Source organism: Lepus europaeus, chromosome 9 (assembly GCF_033115175.1).
Source record: "Lepus europaeus isolate LE1 chromosome 9, mLepTim1.pri, whole genome shotgun sequence".
NCBI classification, from domain to species: domain Eukaryota; kingdom Metazoa; phylum Chordata; class Mammalia; order Lagomorpha; family Leporidae; genus Lepus; species Lepus europaeus.
In genome coordinates this window covers 121,734,614-121,747,254 of record NC_084835.1, presented here as the reverse complement: position 1 = coordinate 121,747,254, position 12,641 = coordinate 121,734,614, and the positions used below count along the sequence as shown (strand labels likewise).

At 38.6% G+C, this 12,641-nt stretch overlaps 1 protein-coding gene across 2 annotated transcripts in view; it reads right to left on the bottom strand.

Annotated features, from left to right (window-relative positions):
• The window catches only part of ZNF407 (zinc finger protein 407), a 464,217-nt gene that overhangs the window by 322,651 nt on the left and 128,925 nt on the right, over positions 1-12,641 (bottom strand). The gene's annotated exons all lie outside the window — the stretch shown is intronic.

Sequence of the window (12,641 nt, the reverse complement as noted above, 5' to 3'; positions counted from 1 at the left end):
TTTATATAATGGGAATCATAATTCTTGAGTTTAAAAATGTGTATTTAGATAGATTAGAGTGAACTCTTCTTATTTTTACTTCTACAGAACCACCAAAACTTTTGCCTTGAACAAATGCCATAAAAACAACTGACAAAAGGCATTCTGCATGTGCAGATTTTCAGCAAAAAACAGCCATTATAATACAGCATTACCTTCACTCTATATGAAAAAAAATCTCACTGCAGAAATAGTACTAATTAAGCATAAATGTTAAGGGGAAAAATTAATGAAGTGATGAAATTGCATTTTTTTAAAATGAAAATCAATGTACTCTAGGATTCAATAAAGCCCACAAGGCAGTAAGTCTACAGCATACTAAAGGCTGCAAACTCAAATCTAAAATTAAAGCTGCAACGAGTTAACCTATATTTTATTCAAACAACCACTAAAAAGCCATTTTCTTTTATGACTGACAAAAGTTATAACACTAGAAAATCTAATGTAGAAAAATGCTTTATAATTGTTTTAATCCTACCTTTAGAGATAGTCTTCAAAATAATTCTATCTAAAACATTTTGGCATTTCAAAAAACACTCACATAAAGTAATTCAGTTCAAAACACAGTAAGTAAGCCTCTCATTGCTATAACCTAAGATTTCTCATGGAATTAAACAAACAGCATGTAAATTAAGGTGACTGAAACCTGCTTTCCTCTAGCAGAGGAATATGGTAGCTATTCATCACCTAAAGTCATAAAACACTAGGTCTCGTCCTTAGCATATTCTAATGAAGCCTATCATGCAAATGAGAGTGACCTTTTCCCCACATTCTGCAAGTTCACATTTTTCCCGAGTACACTGAGTTTGCCAATACAAACTAGCCCAAGACTGCGTAATTACTGTAATCAATTAGTAGTTAGTGTCGCTCTGCTCATTTTCAGCTAATGTCAACTAAGCCATTTTTGAGAGAGCCACCATTGACAGTAGCTTTTCTGTTATTGTTTGTACAATGTGGAACAAAGAAGAAAAAGAGGAATACACTCAAACTTTCCAGTGTGGCTGAAGGACTGCTTCCTCACAAAGGCTGTTAAGATTCAAGACAAAGCTCTAAAGTTGATAATGGACAAAGACTTTCTAGAAAAGTTGTGTATCCTTAAAATGACATTGAAGTTTTCTGCCTATACAATTAAACATTAATATTTAAATATTTAAATGAAGGACACTCTCCTGTGCGGCGGTTCAGACTTGGTAGAACTTGGGCCCTCTCCTCAACGGTTGAGTAAACAGGCCATACCCTCTGCTCAGAAACAGTCTATTCTGGAGACAGTTATGGATAGGAAACATTACGGCAGCCGGTAATTAAAGTAAAAACTAATACTGTCTCCGAGATGGGGAATTCTGTAAAGGAAAATCATTTATCACGGCTTACAGTTCTCACAACTGAAATGAATTATCTCCCTCTCTAGCACATATCCATTCTAAGCTAGTATATTTACTAAACTAAAATGAAGCCCACTTGACAATCTTAATTGTATTAGCTAATAGGCATGAAATAAATATATATATATATATAATAGTTCTTGGAAAATGTTGTGCATACATCACACAAAATAAAACCTTGGATTCAAAATGAGGACGTCAAAAGCAAATATAAAAACTAAAGACTACTACAACACAAGGAAAGAAGATTAATTTAAAAATATAAATAGAAATCCATACACACACAAACGTATGCACACAAACACACACCCTGAGAATGTTTCCCTTCAGTGTGGTTATATTAAAATTTACAAAAAGATGACTGAAGAAAAATGCCTTTCCAATTGCAAGATGCAAAAATAATAATAATAGCAACTCAAGCAATATTCCATCACTATCTGGACAATATGTTAGGACAATATATTTAATCCTCATTTTGGAGGATTTAGCAACTAAGGGACATAACCCATAAATTTTTATCAGATTTTTAAAAATTATTCCTATGCCATAAATAAAATAAATTTGTGGCATAAGTTATCATAATAATAATAACATTGAGATAAGTAATTTCATTGAGATTCCTGAACCCAAAGAAAAAGAGAACCTAAATGCCAACCTTACTACACATGACAATGTGAGACAGTCAAGGTCACATTTTCCCTGAATCAAAACATCCCTAGGTCTTTTATAAACTGAAATCTCTTCCAACTAAGGGATTACTCATTCTAAATAATGAAAATAAAATTGGAAGTAATACTGCAACATAAATATATGTTATACATGTGAGTGTGTGTGAGTATATATATATAAAAGATACACAAATATGTGCATATAATCTTTTACTCTGTCAGGAAAGATAAGACTAGGAAATCAAAATTGTAACCACACACAAAAATAGACATAAAACCACATTCATGCCCCAGCATTCATGAGCCAGTGCCTGAAACTGTCAATCTTAAAAATAATGAAATTAAAAGCATCTATAAGAGATTAGTTATAAACCATAATTAGCAAATTATCATGCTTTATAAAATATTTTTTATTTTAAAATCTGAACTATAATAGAAATAACTTTCCAAAACAAAAAGATGAAGAATGAAAAAACTGAAGTCTAATTTCCACAGGAATCCTCTGACTGTATCAGAAGGCTAACTCAGGTACCCCTACAAGGGTCTGCATATTGTGCAGACTGGGGGGAAACTCTTGCTGACAAGCATTTGTGTCCACGGTGATATGCAGAGGAAAAAGAGCAATCAAGGAGCCAGCACAGAGTGACACTGAAGATTGATTGGCTCCCCTCCGCATGCTGCTGGAACCAGTCCCCTCACAGAGCGTCAAACACGTACAGCTTGTCGATACTGACACAGAGCCAAACAGCAGGAAGATAGTTCTTTTCATTCTTGTCAGAAGAATAAACCAATGCGGGCCTCTGACAGTTACTGAGAGGGGACAGCATCAAAGGAGATGAGCAGAAAGAGAGCAAGCGAGGAGGAAAAACAACAGCCACACTGAAGGGCCTAAGGCTTCCCTCCAGAAGCAACGCTGGGCATGGAACAGGGAACAGTTGCTCAACGCACCTCAGAGGAAAGGCTCGTAGGAGACGCCTCCCAAGAGATGAAGCTAAGGGACACTGCTGCTCAGCCACAGGATGATGTCTTCATGGTAAACACTCAGGACAACTTGTGACCAAAGTCCTGTTAGGACACTAATTGTCCATGAAAGCTGACCTGCAGCAAAGCAGCACAGTTCAGTTCCAATAGTCCAGGCTCACATGTACTAACATGATTGTGGGTGACAAAAGACATTCACGTATCACAAACACTGCAAACACTGCGGATCACGAAACAGGACTCGCTGAAAGGAGACACTTCCCAGACTTGATACTTCTTGAATAAAAATAACAAAACCCTAAATGCAATATCCTATATTTAAGAAATTTTTGACTACAGCTTTTCTGTACCTGTATCCCATCAGAAATAGAGTAGTAGTAGTATTTTGAAAAAATTAGATGTGGTTACTTTAGAAAGAAAAAAATCTTTAAACAACACAAAAATTAAATAATAACTTTCCAGTAATATGTACTGGATAAATGATTTAATACTGCTAAAGTGTTTCAATGTTAAGAGTACTTAGTATAGAAAGAGGTCTATTCAGGTATTACATACTGTAATTTACAATTACTGTAGCATTTCAACTTTTCTATAAGCTAATGAAGTGCATAAAGCACCTTTCCAATGCAGTAATTGAAATAAGGTGACTATAAGTTGTCTTGGCTAAATATTGCATCTTCTAAAGCTTTTTATTTACCTGAGAGACATACACATAGAGAGCGAGCGAGGTCATCTCCCAGCTCACACTCTGAACACTCAAACCGGCCAGGACTGACCTAGGCTGAAATCGGGAGCCAGGAAGTCAATCTGTACTCCCTGGTAAGTGTCAGGACGTGAGGAGCCCAGCTGAAGAGCCATCGCTGCTGCCTCCAATGCACTGTCAGAAGGCTGGAGTCAGGAACCACACCCGAGAAGTGAACCCAGGCCTTCTGATGCAGGATACAAGTGTCTTAATGAGCATCTTCACAGTTAGGCTACATACCTGCCCCATGTACCGAATCTTATTGAAAAAGCAATACAGATAAAACCTAGTCTCTATGACTAGTTAACATCTGATACTTCATCATTTAACAGCAAAGCATTTTCCAGTTTAAGTCAAGAAATTTGGTGAATGGAGGCTATAGCCTATATGTAACTATAATTAAATAAAAGTAGAGTAAATCTTACTTAACTTTGGAACTGGTTAATGTTTAAATTTATCTCAATAGTAGAGTATACAAAATTAAAAAGATTAAACATTTAATTAGGCTGCCATGGTATAGCAGGTTAAGCCACCACCTGCGATACTGGTAAACCATAACAGAGCACTGGGTTTGACTTCTGGCTGCTAAGCTTCCAATCCAGCCCCCTGCAAACGTGCATGGAAAAGCAGTGGAGGATACTTGAGTGCTTGGGCCGCTGAACCCACGTGGGAAGGTCAGGATAGAACTCTAGGCTCCTCGCTTTGTCCTGGCACAGCCATAGCATTGCAGACATTTGGGGAATGAAGCAGCAGATGGAAGATCTTTCTCTTTAATTTTCCCTCTCTCTTATCACTCTGCCTTTCAAATAAAGACTTTTTAAAAAAGTATTCAGTGGATTTCAAAATTACTCAATGAAAATACTGAATAGATTTCAAACCGTAACATAATGTACTCAGATATACATGACTTAAAAACAAATGAAGAAAAATGAACTTGCCAGAGTTTGACGGTTGTACCTCTTCCACACGAATGTGGACAAGAAACTTGTATCATGAATAAAGGGTGCCTAATACACACATTGACCTCGTGGCTTAGTGGGTAAAGCTGCAGCTTTAAACACCTCTAAGCTGGCTCAAGTCCCGGCTGTTCCACTTCTAGTCCAGATCCCTGCTAATGGCCTGTGAAGGACAGCAGAGGATAGCACAAGTGTTTAAGCAACTGCCACCCATGTGGGAGACCCAGATGTAGCTCCTTGCTTCTGTCTTCAGCTTGGCTCAGCTCAGTCCTGGACACTGTAGCCATCTGGAGGGTGAACCAGCAGATGGAAGATCACTCTCTCTCGATCTCTCCCCCTCTCTTTCTCTCTGTCACTGTGTGTGTGTGTCTATCTGTCTCCCTCTAATTCTGATTTCAAGTAAATAAATAAATCTTGTTTAAAAATGAACTTCAAAACTTAGTACCAGGGCTGAGTACATAATTCCATTTACTGACCAACCTTTAAAACGACGGGGTCATAGAACCAGATGAGATTTCATTCAGTTATCACCACTCAGCCTGCAAATGATTTCCCTGAATCACATTAAAAAAAAAAAAAAAAAAAAAAAAAACTGTACTCAACTGTTAAAGAGCTAGAGAGAGAAGTAAACGAGAAGTATGTCCCATAGTTAAGATGTGAACACAAGAGTTGCCATTCAATGCAATTTTCCCTGGTTTCTTTATTTATAATATAAAGTAAACAGAGCTAATGTAGTTCATAGATACAATTCTAAGAATATAATGATACTTCCCTTCCTCTCTCACTCCCTCCCTGTCCCCTTTATTTATTTTTTATGTAATATTTATTTATTCATTTAAAAGGCAGATACAGAGAGAGAGAGGAAGAGACAGATCTCCCACCTGCTGGTTCACTTCCCAAATGGCTGCAATGGTCAGGGCTAGGCAGGTTGAACCCAGGGACCAAGAGCTTCATCCAGGTCCCCCCCATGAAATGCAGGGGCCCAAAACCTTAGGCCATCTTCTGCTGTTTCCCAGGCACATTAGAAGTGGAGCAGCAGACACACACACCAGCGCCCACATGGGAGGCCAGCATCACAGGCGTCAGCGTAACCCACTACTCCATGCCATGCTAGCCTCTCTGTTTAATTTTTGAGATAACAATCTTAAATTTACATTATACTCAAAGGCTTAATGCTCCACTTGCTAAAGAGTTCAACAAGTGTAAGTAAAGACAAAAAAGATCACAGTTCAACAGGAAAACAGGGATGGGCTATTAAAAATAATCAGATGAAAGATGTCTGATTCACTCATATATAGTAAATTTTAAAAATAATGACATCAATAAAACTATAGTAGTATATCATTCTTAACCATTGGCAAAGATACAAAACAAATTTGACAAAATTGTACTTGCAGGAATACTGAAACAGACAGGTATTTCTTCTTTGCTTTTTTTATACTTTTTCTTTTAAATTTTAACCCCCACAGAAAAAAAGGAAAAGATGGATTATTTGTCTTCCTGTGGCCTAGTTCACTCAACATGATGTCCTCCAGTTGCATCCATTTTGATGCATTGTGCATAAATATACATACAACATAACTTTCTTTATCCATTCATATAAAAATGAATGGATAGGAGCATGTAGCTTCCTCCAGGTCTCCCACGCAGTGCAGGGGCCCAAGGACTTGGGCCACATTCTACTGCTTTCCCAGGCCACAGCAGAGAGCTGGATAGGAAGTGGAGCAGCCGGGACTCGAAGTGGTGCCCATAAGGAATGCCGGCACTGCCGACGGCAGCTTTACTTGCTCTGCCACAGCACCGCCCCAACAATGTTTCTTCAGTTCCCATTATATTTCTACTTCTTGTGCTGCATTCTCTAGCCCAGTCTGTATAATCTCCTCAATAGACTGAAGCAAAGGTCTCCTAAACAGTGCTCCCCCTGTTGTCCAAACTCAGCCCAGACTCCACAGGCATGGTATGCATGTTCTTGTAAAAGACCTGTTCATAACCCTGCAGCGATCCTGCCCACAAAGCTGTTTTTCATGCACCACACCGCACTTCCAATGACTTCCATCCCCTGCATTCTCTACTTGCCCCACGTGGTGGCCTGCTGCAACATCCCACACCTCTGCTCTTGTCTCCCTTCTAATCCATGTTCTGCAAAGTCTGCTAATCACTTACTTCGATTATGAGGTTGGAAAAGTATTTTGGTGCGAAAATCAGGCTGGAACCAATAAGAATATATTCTGAGGCATCACTCATGCCCTTGTTGAACATGCATCTGCATTGCCATAGAAAAAGAAGGCAATGGATTCCAGAATGCTCTGCCAGAGACCACGTGGAAATATTTAATACTTCTTGCAGATAATTTACAACTTCGCTAATACCCAAAAACTATGGACCAGGAGGCGTATGTCCCCAGGGCTGTGGTCCAGGGATCTGTGGTAGAAGAGGAATTGGCCTTCCATCATGCTCCGGCCACCTGCCTTCCTCCCATCAGCTCAGAAGTGAACCTGAATTCATTCCAATATCCTTTACTTTTTAACCCTTTTCAGTATGATTAGATATTGTTCTTCTACATTCTATTAGGAAAAGCAAAACTCAGTTTGTTTATTTTGATAGTCTTAGCACCTAGCTCAACACTTGGGACATAACAGAAAATCAACATTTGTAGAGCCAGACTGAGTAAATTAACTTCTCCTGTTGATGAGTGAGCTCAGTCAATGATCCTGGTTTCCTATCAGACGTGTAGAAAAGGGGAGAATATCTTATCTTCTCCAAGGCTGACTGCTACCTTCGAGAATGACTGGAACTTCCAACCTCAAATGATGGAACTGTAAATGCTGGAAACTGTAAAACACCCACAACTGACATTTCCCCCAAAGTATGCTTATACTCTAACACTGGGAACAAAAAAGATAATAACTGCAGATTTTAGCAGGACTAAAATTAGAACGTTTTCATATGAGCATGAAAACTAATGTGTCCTAATTTAGTAGCCTATGCTTTGTAATTCAAACACCAGCCAAATTAAGATCACTTACTAGGCATGCTTTAACTCCAGGTGTAGCTTATATCATCACTGATAAGACTCTGACACAAAAGGAGACAGAGGGTCATTGGTGGCAAAATTAGACATGCTAATGGAATTCCTGTATGTCTAAATTTAAATTAATACACATAGACTCATATTGTGAGTTCCCAATACATTAGTGCTTCAATATTCCATTATAATTTGGCTTATGCATCTTAATATTTTATTAAGCTTTTCAGTTTAATTGTCAAAGGTAAAGTTACTTCTTCCATGCACAGTATCCTCAGGCATAGCTATAACATATTGGCTCCAATGATTCTGACATAGTGGTCAGTCCTATAAAATTCTCCACATGGTAAGTATATTGTGTAAGGGATTGTTTGGAATCATTCCTATTTAATGATGCTGATCCATCATGGTGTTGTGTAACTAAAGTACATATTTAGTCACAATTCTTGGATGCAGGAAGTAGAGTAGCAAGCACTGCAGATCCACAAGCATTCGATGGAATGAACCCAGCGTGGGTGCTGAGTGGAAATAGTCAGCTAACTAAAGAGGGAAAAGAGTTCCCATTCATATCAATGAACTACAAAATAATAGCAGAAAAGCTCTAAAAATATACTATATATAATGCATGGCCATTATTTTAGCATAGCTCCCCCAAGAATAACCTTGCCATCCTCCCTAACACAAGGAAATATCAGAAACATTGTATAGCTTAAGAAAACCAAGGGGCCAGTGCAGTGGTGCACGGGGATAAGTGGCCACCTGCAGCACCAGCATCCCATATGGGTACCAGTTCAAGTCTTGGCTGCTCCACTTTCAATACAGCTTGCTATTAATGTGCCTGGAAGATGGGTCCCTGCATCCATGGAGAAGCTCCTGTATCCTGGCTTGAATTAGCCCTGTTCCAACAGTCACAGCCATTTGGAGAGTGAACCAGCAAATGGAAGATCTCTATGTCTCTCTCTGCCTCTGCCTTTCCCTCTATGTAACTCTGCCTTTCAAGTAAAATAAATAAATAAATATATATATATATATATATATATATACACACACACATTTAAAAAAAGGAAAAAACCCGAAGAAAAAACAGCACTCAATTAAGATGTCAATGGGCCATTCCAAAAAAAGAAATGTACTATACAGAAATGAACCATCAATTTTGCATTAGTAACAAATAATTTTAATCAAATACTAATATGCCTTGAATTATTATAAAAATACTCCATTTATATAAGACCATCTACCCATACATGGAACTATATAAATCAGACCATTAAAATGAAAATTAAACTTTTTCTCACATTTTACAACAATGAAAATGGACCTTTTTAAGTCTTAAAGAAAAAGAAACAATTAAAAGATGCTGAAACTAATTTTCAATCTAAGTGCAATTTAAAAAAAAAATGAGATTGTGCTAGTTACTTTCCGTAATTTTTAGCAAACTCTGATATAACAAACATGAAGATATTCAGTGAGATAAACAGAAAAACACGATACACTGAAGACACTGTTTTCATAGTACTACAAATATGAAATTGGGTTTTGTCTCAGGTTCTGTAAAAATTTGTTTAAAAGTTGTTTTTGAAAGAAAAAATATATACTTAATAGGAAGAAAACATGAACAAATCATTTTTAAATGAGAAAATGTAAAGTGAAGAAAAATGTTTCACAAAAATAGTTTATCAAAAACAGATTATGAGAGTTCTCACACAGGACAGGAGCAAAAAACAAACCTGAAATGCTAACAGTGGGAAAGGTAAAGTAAGCATGCTCAAAGGTCAAGACAGATCAGAAGTGCTGAAAAGCATTTTGGTTATAAGGAAGAACAACTTTAAACATCACCATTCATTTTCAAACCCAACATTTCTATTTCTAGAAAAATAGAGTAATAATACAAAAAGGGCAAAATAATGTTTACAAAGATGTCCACCACAGGTCATATACTAAAAAAATCATGAACAACCCACCTAGGAAGCATTGAGAAACAGTCACATAAATCATCATAGCCACACATATGGAATGTTACATTGTCCTAAGAATTGCTGGAAAGGATAATTAAATGGTATGAGAAAATACATCACAGTTTTGTTTTTTTAATATGTATTTATTTATTTCAAAGGCAAGCTGAAAAGAGAGACAAAGACACACGGTTGGGGGGGGGGGGGAGGAGAGAGAGAAAGAGATAGGAAAATATTCCTTCTGCTGGTTCATTCCCCAAATGGCCACAAAGCCAGGGCTGGGCCAGACTGAAGCCAGGAGCCTGGAACTCCACCTGGGTCTCGCACACGGGTGGCAGAGGCCCAATCATTTGGTTCATCCTGCTCTTCATTCCCAGGCCATTAGCAGGCAGCTGGATCAGAAGTGCAGCAGCCAGGACTTGAACCAGAATCATAGGCAGCAACTTAACGTACTGCAACACGACACTGGTCCCTACCACACAGTTTTAAGCAAAAACAGATTTTAAAATTTGATCTATAGAACATTCAGAGAATTATATTAAAATGTTAATTAAAGTGGATTAAGGATGTTATTTAATCACATTTGTTAAACTTGTTAACCTCTCCTTTTTGCACAATGAAAAAATAATGCCTTCAGAATAATATTAAGAACTATTTAAAATAAATTAGAGGCTTCCCATTTCTGGTATGCAGTGAGCTTCCAACAAATCAACAGATAAGAACTGTAAAGTCTGGATGAAATTCATAAATAAAAAAAAGATTTGACTTATTTGAAAGGCAGAGTTCCTGAGCAAAAGTGATAGAAGAGAGATCTGGCCGCGCTGTGGCTCACTTGGCTAATCCTCCGCCTGCAGCGCCGGCACCCCAGGTTCTAGTCCCAGTTGGGGCGCCGGGTTCTAGTCCTGGTTGCTCCTCTTCCAGTCCGGCTCTCTGCTGTGGCCCAGGAGCACAGTGGAGGATGGCCCAAGTGCTTGGGTCCTGCATCCGCATGGAAGACCGGAAGGAAGTACCAGGCTCCTGGCTTCAGATCGGCACTGCGCCGGCTGTACCGGCCATTTTGGGGGCAAACCAATGGAAAGAAGACCTTTCTCTCTGTCTCTGTCTCTCTCTCTCTCTCTCACTGTCTATAACTCTCTTTGTGTCTCTCTCTCACTGTCTAACTCTGCCTGGCAAAAAAAAAAAAAAAAAAAAGAAAAAGAAAAAAGAAATCCCTGCACCTGCGTGGGAGAAGAGAGATCTTCCTACTAGTTCATTCCCCAAGAATCGCAACAGCCATATCTGGGCCAGGCCAAACCCAGGAGCTTCTTCTCTGGGTTTCCCACTGGGTGCAGTGACCAAGGCACATGGGCCATCTCAGGCACATTAGCCGATGACTTTATAACACATTAAGGATTTAAGAAACCAAAACAAGAGCTGAAATATCTCAAGATCAGAAGTTGGAAAATGAATACAGTCAAAATGGTGAAAATTACTGTTAATCAGGAATTCTATATCCAGCAAAAACCCAACTGGATAATGAACGGGAAGACATTCTCAAATACATAAACACTGAGAGAACTCATTCATGTCAACAGAAAACTGGGCAAAAAAAAAAGAGAGAGAGAGAGGAGATGAAGAAAAACACACAAAAGATAAAGAGGAAAACAGAAAATATAAACCCAATCAACAACACTACATTAAATAGTTATATTCACAGGAGACCTATTTACACAGAAGTCTCAATAATCAAAAAAACAACTAGAATAAGTGAGTTTATGAAATTATTAGGATAAAAGGATAATATACAAATAACAGTGGCACCTTACATATTAATAACAGAAACTTTCACTTACAGAAAATACAAAAATAAATTTAACAACAAAAAAAATATACTGAAGACATCCCACAAGAGCTTGGAAGAACCACCTGCTGAGAGGACTCCAGCAGCCATCGCCTTGACACAAGCAGAGGGACCACTGCGTGCAGGCTTTTCACTCCTGGGTCATCCGGCCAGAGGAATGACAACCTATGTTCCCAGAAAGCCTTTTCTACACAGTGCAGACTACATGGCTTAGTAAATGGATTTACAGCAGCAGAAAGCAATTTCTGGCTCCCTGTGGCAGGTAGGCACATGGACTGCAAATGGCACAAGCAGGGATGGAAAATTCTTTTCTCTTGGACCTGTCAATGGTTTCAGGAGTGAATAGAATTGCTAAAACCCATAAAATCACACTTTCAGTGGATACTGCTTATAAGACAGTATTCTATTACAGAGTTGCTGAAAAATTAAACTAAATGAATGAACGAATGAATAAACGAAGAAGAGTTTAAAAGTCAATGATCCTTGTATACCTGACTAAAAGTTAAAAAATATATTTATAAGCAAGTGATACTTTTTTTGGTAGACTTATTTATGCATTAATTGATTTGTTTTAAGGGCAGAGTGACAGGGACAATATCTCTGAGAGAGAGAGAAAGATAGGGAATGAACCGGCAGACAGAAGACCTAAGTGGCCACAACAGCGAGTTCTGGACCAGGCTGAAGCCAGGAGCCACGTGGGTGACAGAGGCCCAAGCACTTGTTGTGGGATCTTCCACAGGAGAATTAGCAAGAAGCTGTATTAAAAGCGTAGTTGCTGGGACTTAAGGGAAACTCTGCTAAGGTATGCATGCTAAATGACTCGCAACTTACCCCCTCACCACAAAGCCAGCCCCAAGTTACATCTTTTAAAACATCTGTATTTGATGGGGTTGGCGCTGCAGGTTAACACCCTGGCCTGAAGCACCGGCATCTCATATGGGCGCCAGTTCAAGACACAGTTGCTCTACTTCCTATCCAGCTCTCTGCTATGGACTGGGAAAGCCATAGAAGATGGCCCAAGTCCTTGGGCCCCTGCACCCACACGTAAGACCT